Genomic DNA, 13217 nt, shown 5'->3' on the forward strand with positions numbered 1-13217 from the left:
ACCTATGTGACTGGCCCGAGTTTTCAGGAAATCGTGCCCTTGGGAATGAAATGAGACTGCATCATTTGCCCCTCACAGAAACACACTGAGAACATTGAATTAGTAGGGGCAGTGTGAAAGGATTCACCCGAGTCAGCATACTCCTTGGAAGGCTCCACACTGAGGCATGTTGTTTGCCATAGACAATCACAAACAGTCAAAATCCTTAGAGAAATTGTAAAACTCCACTTCTAAGACTAGGAACAAAACAAGAAGGGTCTTATATATATAGGTCTTAGTTTATGGAAGCAAAGCACCCATCTGAAAGTCAAGGTCCACAGAGTTGGTGAAGGACTTTGAGCTGAGGCTGAAGCAGAGTCAGAGGGCTGGAGCTGAGGTAGAGGGGATTAGCATTGCTCCCACTACATCAGTGGTACCCCAAGACACCCGTGGTCAGGGGAAGATCCAGGCCTTTTTCACAACCAAGAAGGACTTTGAGAAACCAAGTGGGAAAAGGAGGAAGTGTCATCTCCATGAAATTCAAGTGTAGCTGGGTGTGGTGGCAGGCTGAGGTGCAAGGATTGGGTGTTTGAAGCCAACCTGGGCTAAGTAGGAGGTTCCAGGATAGTCTGGGCTATGAGGTGAGACTTCCTTCCGAAAAGAACCCTCATTACTCCAACAGCAGACAGATACCCAGCAAAGCGAAACACTGAATATGGTCATAAATAACAACATAGCATCCTATTTCTATTCCATACACCCCCAAACTGTGACGTCCACAGTCACAAGATCTACAGTGTTAGCATTTTTCTTTGAAAGTATTTATCTAAATCCAAGCTTTAAAGTGATTAGGAAAAAAGCTCAAGTAGAAGGAAAACAAAACTCAGTAAGAAAAACAACTTCCCGCTAGCCCTGGGCCAGGACACAGCAAGAGCAACAGCTTCCTGCCATGCCATGTGGCTGGCAGGGGCGGAATCCAACTAGGAGCCACCTGGGGACTCTAGCCCCGGACTATGACATAGCAATAGCTCCCCGCCATGTCATGCGGCAGGTGGGGGCAGGACTCAACTAGGAGTGAGTGAATACAGGAGAGAGAGAGAGAGAGAGAGAGAGAGAGAGAGAGAGAGAGAGAGAGAGAGAGAGAATGAGTCATGCACATAGGAGAGATGTAGATTTCAAGAGGCAAGGGAGGTGAGGGATTGGATGACACAGATCCCCTACTGCCACCTAGGGCCAATGTCTGGGTCTAGACTGCTGTCAAGGGCCATGACTTGGTCTTGGACCCTGATGAAGGCAGAGAGGATAGGGCCCCACCCCTCCCTGGCTGAAGCACTCAGGAGAGAGGACCCTACACCTCACCAGTATAATAGAGCTGACCCTGTTTGCAGAGGCATAGGCAAGCTGGCCCTGAGTGGGTGAGGATGGGAGAGCAGGTCACTCACCTCTCATCTGCCATGTGGTGGCATGGGTGAGGGAAAGATGCCCTCCTCCCTTCACCCCTCAACAGCTGCTGCAGGTGGGAGACCTGACCCAGCCCCTCACCAACTGTAGTACTTGGGAGAACAGACCCTCTACCTCACCTGGGCACCACAGTAGAGTTGACCCTGTAGACAGGGGCGTGGATGAGCCAGCCCTGAGGATGTGAGAGGGGCGTAGCTGATACAGCCTCCCTCATCTGTGGTGTGGTGGTGGGCATGAGGAAAGATGCCCTCCCCCCTTGCCCCTACCACCTCCAGCTGGCCAGGGAGCTGACCTTCGCCAGCTGCAATATTCAGGAAAGTGGGCTCTGCACCTCGTCTGGGCAGCACGTTGGAGCTGGCCCTGATGACAGGTGAGCCAACCCTGAGAATGTGAGAGTGGGAGACCTAGCCCCACCCCTCATCTGCCATATGGCAGGCATGGGCAGGGGAGAGAGGCCCTCCCCCAGCCACCCCCAACAACACCTCAGGCAGCTGGGAGAGCTGACCCTGAGGTCATAAGAGTGGGAGAGCTGTCCCTACACCTCCACCAGCTGCAACACTCGGGAGAACAGGCCCTGCACCTCACCTGGGCAGCATAAGAGTCAACTCCGTTAGTGGGGGTGTGGGTGAGCCAGCCCCGAAGTCGTGAGCGTGGGAGAGCTGTCCCCACCACTCATCTGTCGTGCAGCAGTGTGGGTGGGGGAGAGGCGACCCCCCCAACTCCTCACCCCTCACCGCCTGCAACAGACAAGGGAGCCGACCCTCCCCCTTACCATCTGCAGCACTCAGGAATCAGGCCCTGATCCTCCCCTGGTCAGCACCATAGAGCTGACCCTGTCGGCAGAGGTAGCCCTGAGCGTGGGCTCTCTGGCCACACCCCCCTCGCCTGCCATGTGGTGGTGAGGGCGAGGGAAAGATGCCCTCCCCCCTCGACCCTGCCACCTGTAGTGGGCAAGGGAGCCGACCCTCCCCCATACCAGCTGCAGCACTTGGGGAAGCGGACCCTGCACCTCACCTGGGCAGCACAATAGAGCCGACCCAGTCGGCAGAGGTGTGGGTGAGCCAGCCCCAAAGTTGTGAGCATGGGAGAGCTGTCCCCATTCCTCATCTGTCTTGTGGTGGCATGGGAGGGGGAGAGATGCCCTCCCTCTACCCCCTGCCCATCAACACCTGAGGAAGGTGGAAGAGCTAACCCTGAGGTCATAAGATCCGGAATGCTGTCCCTTGCCTCTCATTGACTGCAGCACTTGGGAGAGTGGCCCTTACACCTCACCTGGACAAGACAGTAGAGCTGGCCCTGAAGGTGTAGATGTGGACAGGAGAGACGCTGAAGACAGGAAAGCCAGAGAACTGCCCCTGCCCTTTGCTCATTGCTGCAAGGGGTGAACTAGCTGGGGCAGTGCTGGAGAGCTCACCCTGGTGGCCAAGACAGGGGAGAGCTGGCAGGCTGACCAACCCTGCAACTATCTAGGCCCAGAACCAGGGTTATGTGTTGGCCCACCCCAACATCCACCCCATCTGTGATCTGCTGGAGCATAGAGGTGGAGGATGAGGGTGGGTTCCATTCTGCGAAACTGGGGCTGCAGGATCTCCACCCCATGGGGGAGCAACAGGATATCCAGGGAGAGTCCCAGTGAGGGCCCGGCATCGGCGTAGCAGAGACCAGGGGTCTTGAACCAGACCAATGATTCTTTACGATGAACATCTGCATGTAAAAATGTATGGATAAAGGAGTTTGCTGTGTCACACTCCAGCTTCCATGATGAGATTCCCCCCCACACACACACTTTCTTTTCTTTTTTCACGTAAATTTTATTTTATTTTATTCTGGGGTGGGGGAGAGATGGGTGGGATCGGGAGACATGGTATGAAAGACACAAAGAATAAATAAAAAGAAAAATAACTTCCCAAAGGAGGAGAGAATTCAAGGTGAATTTGGATTTGTACGATTCATGTAACTGGCTGGGAGAAGAACGATTGTTTGCCAGTTGGCTCGGCGCAACTTCATGCTGAACCCAGGAACACATGCAACAGATGTCGGAGTTGCTTCCCAGAATTGCATGGCCATATTTCCATCCCTCAGGATTCCCCAGCTTAATCATCTGTGAGACTGGAACCTGCCCTGGCCTCTGGAGCCATGTACATTCTCACTCACAAGTGACCGTTTGGAGCATGCCTTCTCCTAAGGGGCTCAAAAGTGCATCATGTTCCTGGCAGGCCTCATGTCCCGATGCGTCCCTGTCAGATTCTGCTCCTTCTGGGAAGACCTGTCATTGCTATGTTTCAGTCTCACCCTTTCCTTCTCTCCCTGTCAGTCAGACATGGTCTCTTCACCATGCAGAGTTCCCTTTGGATTTTTCTAGAAATGCACCACCAACATTTATGGGCCTGGTCTACATACATCCACATGCTCTCAGCAGGCAAGAAAACTCAATGGGCTTCAGAGAGGTTAATGAAACATAGCCTGGCCACTCTAGCATTCACAAGCAAGGTCTTAGAGAAACCAAATGGCAATGGGTAAAATTGTCAAGGTTGAGATCTTAAAAAGCATAAGTGGGAAGGGATGGGGCGAAATTCCAGTTCTTTGAGAAAGAGTCAGTTCTCAGCTCACATCTGGAAACCATGCTCACTGTAGTTAGGACATGGACTTGAACCTTTAGGCCAGATCCTACAGCTCAAATCAAGTCACAGTCTGGGCAGCTCTCTCTGGGGCAGAGAGTTAAGAAGCCAGCTACGCTCCAACTTGAGAGTATGATGCCTGGCTCTTCCAGTCTCTTCCAGGCTCTTTGGCATGTAAGTACGCTGAACTAAATCATTTGATATGAAACTCCCCACCACTCCTAAAAGGCTGTGAAAGTCAGATCCTCTTGTTGATGTTGCCATTGTTAAAGGGATGAGAGGACTTCTGGGACATTGTTCTGAAGGCTGGCCTCGAAAGGGTCTTTTCTGCATTCCCCACCATCATGGCAGCTCTCTCTCATTCTCACTTTTTTCTTAATGTTCAAATTTACATTTACTAAGACATTCGGTTATGTCTGTCATTCTACACCTACAGTTGCTGCTAAAAATAAAATAAAATCATATCCCATGATAGGGATACCAAATCTGAAAACCCCTGTGAGTCCAGCCTATTGTAGACATAAATGATTCTTTTCATATCAAAAATTTTTCATGAAAATTACATTCTTCCTTCTTCAGTTTTACCTGTAGAGCTGATGCATGTAAAAATTTACATATGATACAGCCTTATCAAAGAAAAGGTGCATTGCAAAGTCTATTAGCAGCTTTCAAAGTGGCATTTGCAGGGTGGGATCACACAGTTAGGTACTCATTCCCAATGTGCAAATGTTGCCATAATTTAACACTGCTTTTGATTCAGCTTCAAAACTTGAACATTTTACAGGATTGAAAAGTATACCCAGGGCCTTTGTCCATGTCCTAAAGCCCCTCCCACTCTGGTTTCCTTCTAATGTTAAAGTGGACTGCAAAGTGTTCCTTAGAGTTTTAATTTACTTCACAGTCAGCAAAGTACACATCAAGAGAAGTTCCATGTACAACCTGATATGGAAGACTGCATCATAAATTCTGAGAGTCCCAGGTGACCTGAATCTTCCCGAAAGCCCTGGTGTTTACCACCCCCTTCTCCAGTGCACATATGACATATGTGTGCCTCCATCTTGAAGCCCAAGGCTTCTACACCTTTGATTTCACTGCGGTTCTATAGAGAACTCCAGGATCATCTGACAGTTCCAATCAAGTGAGGGGAAGGGAGCCGAGAAGAGGGCTGGTTGCTGCTCATGCTTTATAACCAGAAAGATCCTGTCCTGGGAAAGGCACCTCTGCCTGCTTCTTCCCATACCACTTCACTCTTTGTGATACTCCGCTCCAGACTCTCAAAAGAACCGTTCTCTTTAAAGCCCCATTGGGTTTATCTCTCCATTTATTGTACTGTTTCTATCTGCTGCTCTTCCCCGACCTTGAGGCCCCATGATTCCTTGAGTTCTCATATCTGAGAAGAATTTAGTGAGCCTCCTTTCTAGACTGACTACTGCTGCTTATTTATTATATTTGACAACTCCCAAGCATTTTGAGCACTTGGGGGAACTAGTTGACACAGGAGATGCAAACTGTTAGTCCTAGCATTTCAGGACCATGTTTCTTCTTCTTCTTCTTCTTCTTCTTCTTCTTCTTCTTCTTCTTCTTCTTCTTCTTCTTCTTCTTCTTCTTCTTCTTCTTCTTCTTCTTCTTCTTCTATTCTTTTTTACAAGACAGGGTTTCTCTGTGTAGCTTTGGAGCCTGTCCTAGAACTCACTCTGTAGCCCAGACTGGCCTCGAACTCACAGAGATCCGCCTGCCTCTGCCTCCCAAGTGCTGGGATTAAAGGTGTGCGCCACCACTGCCCGGCAGGACCATGTGTCTTACAGCAGAATTCCTGTACTGATAGGAGCCTTTCCTTCAGGCCTAGTCATCTAAGCTACTACTTAAATTTAATGACAGTAGTAGTTTATATTTGGTTATCTTACCAAAGTTCTAGTTCCTTTATCTAATTGGTTTCTCTTCAAGTACTCAATCTTGTTTCAACAAACAAGCTGTAAATTCCTCTAAATACAGTGTTGGGTGTCTATTCTCAATGTCATGGTGTAGGCTAAATAAGCAACTTGTAAGTGGTAGGTGTCCAATCAAGAATGGCCCTTGAGTTACTCACAAACAGTGTAGAACCCCAAATAAAATTCCTGTCCTCTGATCCCAGTTTAAGGTAGATGGAGTCTTTAACTCTATGGGGGCTTCTCTCCTTTTGTTTCCTTTTAAGTAAGAGGCTGTGACTTCCCTGTTATGGAATAATTTTTTAATTAATTTATTTTTATTTCATGTGCATTCATGTTTTGCCTGCATCAAGTTGTTGGATCCCCTAAAACTGGAGTTACAGACAGTTATGCATTGCCACATGGTGATAGGAATTGAACCTGGGTCCTCTGGAAGAGCAGCCAGTGCTCTTAACAACTGAGCCATCTCTCCAGCCCTGGAATAATCTTTTTGTACATTGTGAAGATATGCCTTTGCCAAGGTGCCTTCTGATTGGTTTAATAAAAGAGCTGACTGGCCAGTACCTAGGCAGGAGGTATAGGCAGGGCAGCAAGACACAAAAGATATTGGGAAGAGAAAGGGCAGAGTCTGAGGAGTCGAGAGCAGACACAGAGAGAAGCAAGATGAATGTACTGTGTTGAAAGAAGGTACCACCATGTTGCAGAGGGTAGATAAAAAAAATATGGCTTAATTTAAAGTGTAAGAGTTAGCTAGTAACAAGCCTGAGCTATGGGCCAAGCATTTACAATTAATATTAAGTTTCTATGAGTTTATTTGGGAGCAGCAGCTGGGAAATAGAGAAACTCTGCCTAAGCTCCCCCAGGACTCTCCCCCACATACTTAATATACCATTTGTAAGAACTTGTATTGATGGCAAAATAGATAGGTAAAAGTCTGAGTAGATTTATACTCACTGGTGCCACCCCAGCCCCTAAGTGTTCTTCCTCCCTGCTGGGTCCACCCCCAAAACTGACTGCCCTCCTGGTTTGGTCACTAGAGACACTGTAACAAAGTACCACACACAAGCTGTTTCAGCAACAGACATTGTCCTACAGTTCTGGAGAATACTTAGAAGCTCAACATCCAAGCACTGGCTGGGCCATACCCCCCTGGTCCCGTTCTAGAACTCTCCATAGTGTCTACCAGTTTGTTGGCTTGTGTATTCATTGCTCAATCCTTTTTCAGGTTCATGTGCTGTCCTAGTCTATACTACCCCTTAAAGTACTGTATTTTAATTTTTTTTTTTTTTTTTTTTTTGGTTTTTCGAGACAGGGTTTCTCTGTGTAGCTTTGCGCCTTTCCTGGGACTCACTTGGTAGCCCAGGCTGGCCTCAAACTCACAGAGATCCGCCTGGCTCTGCCTCCCGAGTGCTGGGATTAAAGGCGTGCGCCACCACCGCCCGGCGTATTTTAATATTTTTAAATTATGTATATGGTGGGAGGGGTCTGGACATGGGTAGACAGGTTTGTGCATATGAAAGCAGTGCCTGCTGTGGCCAGGAGAAGAAGGCTTCAGAACCCCTTGAGCTGGAGTTACAGGCAATTCTGAGCTACTCGAAGTAGGTGCTGGGACTTGAACTCAGGTCCTCTAGAAGAGCAGCAGGTGCTCTAACCTGCTGAGCCTTCTCTCCAGTTCCATACTTCCCCTTTTTAATAATCACCAGTTATGTTGGCTTGGGGGCCTACTTTACTCCAAGATGACCCCCTTTTAACTGATTATATCTGCAACAACCTTATTTCCAAATATAATTAAGTTGTGAGGTACTGGGGTTTGGGACTTCAAGTTTTAGAGAGACAAAGGGCAGCCCATGATGCCATCTCCCAATTAGAACTGAACAGTTCATACAACAGGAGGCATCCAGGATTCACTCTGGCTCATAAACATTCTGATTCGCCAGTATGCATGAGTAGCTGTCAGTCAGTATTCTATTATCTTGTTACCAACAAGTTAATTCAGTGACTCTACATTGACTACTTCACAAAGTCATGTAGAAATCCTTTTGTTCCATAGTTGGATAATACCAGCAATGTCACAACTGAGCATGTTAGAGGCTCTGAGCCAGAGGCATGCTCAAAATTCTACTTTAATATTTTACTAGCTAATGAGTCATAGAATACCAAACGGGTCTCAGTATCATCCTTCCCAGGCCGTCAGTAGCTAACTGTGGTATGCTGGAGGCCTCTGAACTCTTGCTTTGTTGTTGTGAGCTGAAGTAGATTGGCCTCACTAGGGTATGTAGACCCATCTTTTGTGGCCTTTCTCTAAGACCAGTACCCTGGATCCCACACCACTCTGTTTTTAACTCAACCATTGATGTTTAATTCAAGCAGAGCTATGGAGAGTCTGGGAGACCAGCTCTGACCTGCTCTCACCTTTTGAAGGGTTCTTGGGTGGAGGAGAGAGGAATGAGGGAATATTAGGTAGAAAGATAGAAAGAGATGATAAGAAAGACAGAGATACAGGATAGCTTCAGGAGGGCCTTGGGTCAATACCCAGCCATCCCTAAAGCTTTATTCAAAGGGGCTTTTTTACAATATGCCAAGGGGAAAGGCAAAAGACCTCCCCCTTGCAAGATCAAAGCACACTGTACAGGCAAGTGTAGACCCCTCCAAACACTTGGTAAACACACCCTGGCAAAATCATCTCATTATGCAGCGCTGCTGGGTATTCTCAGACCCTGAGTAAGGTCTCACTAGATAGCGTCTGTGAGCCTCCCCAGAGCTAGTTTTCTTGATTTCTTTCTTTCTGGTTAAGAAGAGACATCCTTTCAAAGGAAGGACTCCATGCACAGAACCCTGAAAAGGAGCTATAGCTTCAGAAGGAGAAGAAATATGGTAAAAGAGACCTTGGATTGTAAACATCTGAATGGCTGTCTTGGGCCTGTGCCTTGGCACACCAACAGCCTGATGTTTTGATGAATGCTCTTGATCTCTTACTACTTCCTCTGTGCTGAAATCTTCAGTAAAGCTTCCATTTCTGTAACGTAGGAGTGGGAGGAGCAAGAGAAAGAGACTAGGAAGTAGCAGAGCTGAAAGCTTCCACAATATTCAGCAGCACTGTAAGACCTACCCACTGCCCCTTGGGTTTTGTTCATACATCAAGAATGGGCCCCTCCGCTTAGGGATGAGGGTAGTGGCCGATGCTAAACGATTTCCAGGGTCCAGTGACTCATGGCTAGTGATATTCCAGAGTGTTCCAGGAGTAACAACAATGGACATCAAAGAGTGATCCTGTTCTCCTTTTTCAAACACAAGGCCCTGGTCCTGTTTCAAGGATAACTACCCCAGCACTTTCTTCTTCCGGGGGAAGGAGAGTACTCAGCCTTTGACAGGTGAACCAGCTCCATATTGTGTGTGCAAAGCAATTGTAGTGCTGGGAGTGACATCTGAACACAGGCCTCATTGCCAAAGGCTCTGTGACTGTGTTACATCAGTCTGGTAACGATCTACTTGTAAACTGCCGCACTTGCTCTAATAGATTCACTTAACTTTCCTTCTGGCTCAGTGCCACTCTGCCCCCAAAGCTCTATTCATAAAGCCACATCTGAAAGTGTTCTGGTAGGTGTTCAGAGGCCGGATGCTCGACTGCACAAATGTTTCCATAGCAGGCACCAGATGCCAGATGAGGGTTAAAGACTTCGAACCATTCCTTGCTCTGTCCCTTATGAGAAAAAACACAAACACATTTAACAGTCCCAGCATTGTGAATTGGGGACAAAATGACCTGAGGACTCCCCTCCACTTTGAGTTTCTTGGTCTGAGTGAAAGGCAAGAGATAAATCCACGTGCTTTAAAGATCAGCTTCTAAGGGGACATGGCAAGATGCAAGACCAATCTAGATTTTTCCCTTTGAAGGGGGAGGGTTGGCTGAACAGATGCTGCCCACACAGCAGAAGTCCCTGAGGTCCTAGCCCCACTACAAGGTTTGGATATGACTGCTTGCTTTGTTCAGTGGGAACTTTTGTTCTTACTTAAGAAACCTTTAGTCTGGATTTTGCAGAGTGGACTCTTAGGAAGGAGTTAGAGGAAGCCTTACTAGACAATGTAATCATGTTGTGTGACATTATTCATAGGGAGACATGAATAAAGGTCTACTCACCCCTGAAAGGGAACCAATGACAAACCAAAGTATGAAAACTACTGAAGGAAGTCCAATTTAGTGAATCAATGAGTTTTATTGGGGTTACTTACAGAAATGTGGGTGAGGAGCTGTAGGACTCAAATAGACAGCTGCATCACCAAATCCCACCCCAGCATGGGTGACAGCTCACAAAAACTAGGAAACTGGAACTCACTGTACAGCCTGAAGGCAGCTCAAATGGCCAGAGAGTGCCTTTGGCAGGTGGCTCAGTTGACCTGAGCTTCTTCCAGGCAACTGGCCTGCTCTCTGCTTCTTTCAGCCAGCTCGGCTGACCTCTCTTGCTTCCAGGTGGCTTGGCTGGGTCTGAACCAGCCAAGTGCAGAGTCCTTCAGCAAATCCGGGAGACGTGGTCCTTGGAGTCCAATGTTCTTGTTGTGGGATTGGCCATGACAGTGCAGCCAGAAGAGTACAGTGGGCACCACAAGGGAATTCAAGGTTGGGGAGAGCTGGGACTGAGGCCCATGTTCTGTATACAGCTGAAAATCTGCTTTGGGGCCCTGAGGCTCTTTCTTCAAATGTCACATGTAGAGGCTCTTTTTGTTGTTTGTTTTTTACTCTTTTTTGGGGTCTGCTCCCCAGCTCCCAAATAAATCACACACAGAAGCTTATTCTTACTTATAAATGCCCGGCCTTAGCTTGGCTTGTTTCTTGTCAGTTTTCCTTATCTTTAAATTAACCTGCCTGTCTTTTGCCTCTGGGCTTGCTTCTGTAAATTTTACTCTTACTCTGTGACTTGCTTTATAGCTAGGTGGCTGGCCCCTGGAGTCTTCCTCCTTCTCTGGCTACTTTTTCTTTTATATATTCTCCCTGCCTGCAGCCCTGCCTATCCTTTCTCCTGCCTTGCTATTTGCCATTTAGTTCTTTATTAGACCATCAGTTGTGTTAGACAGGCACAGTATCACGGCTTCACAGAGTTAAACAAATATAACACAAACAAAAGTAACACATCTTAAAACAATATCCTTCAACAGGCTCTACTTCTAGGTGTGGCAAAAATCTCAATCTGGGCTACAGGGGAAAGAATATAGAAACCTGACTTGTCCACAGTCAAAGATTCCTGCTTTGATGTGACATATATTATGTATCATTCTATATGCTCATTTTGACTTTGAGTTGGAGAGGACTGAGACTTTTCTTTCTTTGTTTCTTTGTTTCTTTGTTTCTTTGTTTCTTTCTTTTTTTTTTTTTTTTTTTTTGGTTTTTCGAGACAGGGTTTCTCTGTGTAGCTTTGCGCCTTTCCTGGAACTCACTTTGTAGCCCAGGCTGGCCTCAAACTCACAGAGATCTGTCTGCCTCTGCCTCCTGAGTGCTGGGATTAAAGGCGTGTGCCACTGCCCAGCGAGACTTTTCTTATTTGTCACAAACATCTCAAAATAAAAACGGAATTTTATTAGCATGAAAATAAACTAAATTATTCCTTAAATTATTGAAATGTAAATACATTCTACTATTAGTATGGGAGGTAGAGAATATAATCTAAGTAAGTATGTATGAAATCCAACCGAGTAGACATCCCCTTGGATAAAAGCTAAAACTATATGAATCTTTGTATTGATCATTTTTCTCATTTCTGTGACAGAATGCATAAAAGAAGCTCCTGAAGAGAATAATTTATTCTGGTTTACAGTTCAAAGGTAACAATAACATGGTTACATGGTGCCTAACAGGAAGCAAAGAGACCTTGGACCAGAAGCCAGGTTGGACTACGACTCTCAAGACCTGCCCTAGTCACTTACTTTCTCAGCTAGGCACTACTTCCTAAGGGCTCACAATTTGCTACTCCCCACACCGCAAAAAAAAAAAAGTACCATAAGCTGGAGATCAACTGTTTAAACACATGACCCTGTGGGGAAATGTTTCACATTCAAAGTTTAACATCTCTAATTAAAGACAGTATAATTAAAATTAAATTAGTTGTAGAAATAACAAAAAACACATGATGGACTTTACCTGTGACCTCAGGAGCCACAGAAGAGGACAGCATAGGTGAGCGTGAAACCACTGTCCCATTGACAAGTTCCATGATGGTTCATGTCAGCATTCAGACTCACTTCTCAGAATCCTGGCCAATAAACAGATAATACCCTGGCCCACCTAGTGTCCTGAGGATCATCTTACATAAAGCCCACTTTAAGAGAAAACTCCTCCTCCCTGCCTCTCTTTTCTCTCTATTCCCATGAGGTGTGCACCTCTCTCTCTCTCTCTCTCTCTCTCTCTCTCTCTCTCTCTCTCTCTCTCTCTCTCTCTCTCTCTCCCTCTCCCTCTCCCTCTCCCTCTCCCTCTCCCTCTCCCTCTCCCTCTCCCTCCCCCTCCCTCCCTCCCTCCCTCCTTCCCTCCCTCCCTCCCTCCCTCCATTCTCAATAAACTTTGCATGTGGACATGTGTCTGCACGGTGGGAGTAACTTTCTGCTGAGTCCCCTTGGTCACCACCGGCATGGCGTGTCTCCTCGGCTGAAACCCGCCAAGGCCAGTCACACACCATTTCACAACAGTTGGTATATCTTAAGTGAAACTCTTATTATCTCCGTCGAATGCTACTTCCAGTGAGCATGGACCACATGACTTGATGAAGTACTGCTTGACAAAGTTCCAGCATTTCGACACTGCAGACCACTTCAGCACCTTTTACTCTCATTTTTAATGATTCTCACATGTGTTATGGGAGTTCCCTCATGCCTTGCCTTTGGGGAATTTTGTGTGGGCTTCAGTGGAGGCTGTGGATGTATACACCAGCAGCCTCTTCGAACAAAGTAATTCTTTGAGGAAAATCACCACCACTGTGGAACCATAAATCATGATAACTCTACCTACTCCCTCACAAGTTAGCACCATGTTGCTAGAAAATTTAGATAAGCAACGTATGCTTGATAAATACGGTCTATTTGATAATCAGTATTTATAAATTCTACTCAGGTAGGAGGCACTGGTCTTCACAGTAGTGCTGTGAGATGTTCTGTATGGCAAATCTGTTGCTCTGATTGGTCAATAAATAAAATATTGACTGGCCAGTGGCTAGGCAGGAAGTATAGGCGGGACTAACAGAGAGGAGAAAAG

This window comes from Peromyscus maniculatus, chromosome 19 (assembly GCF_049852395.1).
Source record: "Peromyscus maniculatus bairdii isolate BWxNUB_F1_BW_parent chromosome 19, HU_Pman_BW_mat_3.1, whole genome shotgun sequence".
Classification (NCBI taxonomy): domain Eukaryota; kingdom Metazoa; phylum Chordata; class Mammalia; order Rodentia; family Cricetidae; genus Peromyscus; species Peromyscus maniculatus.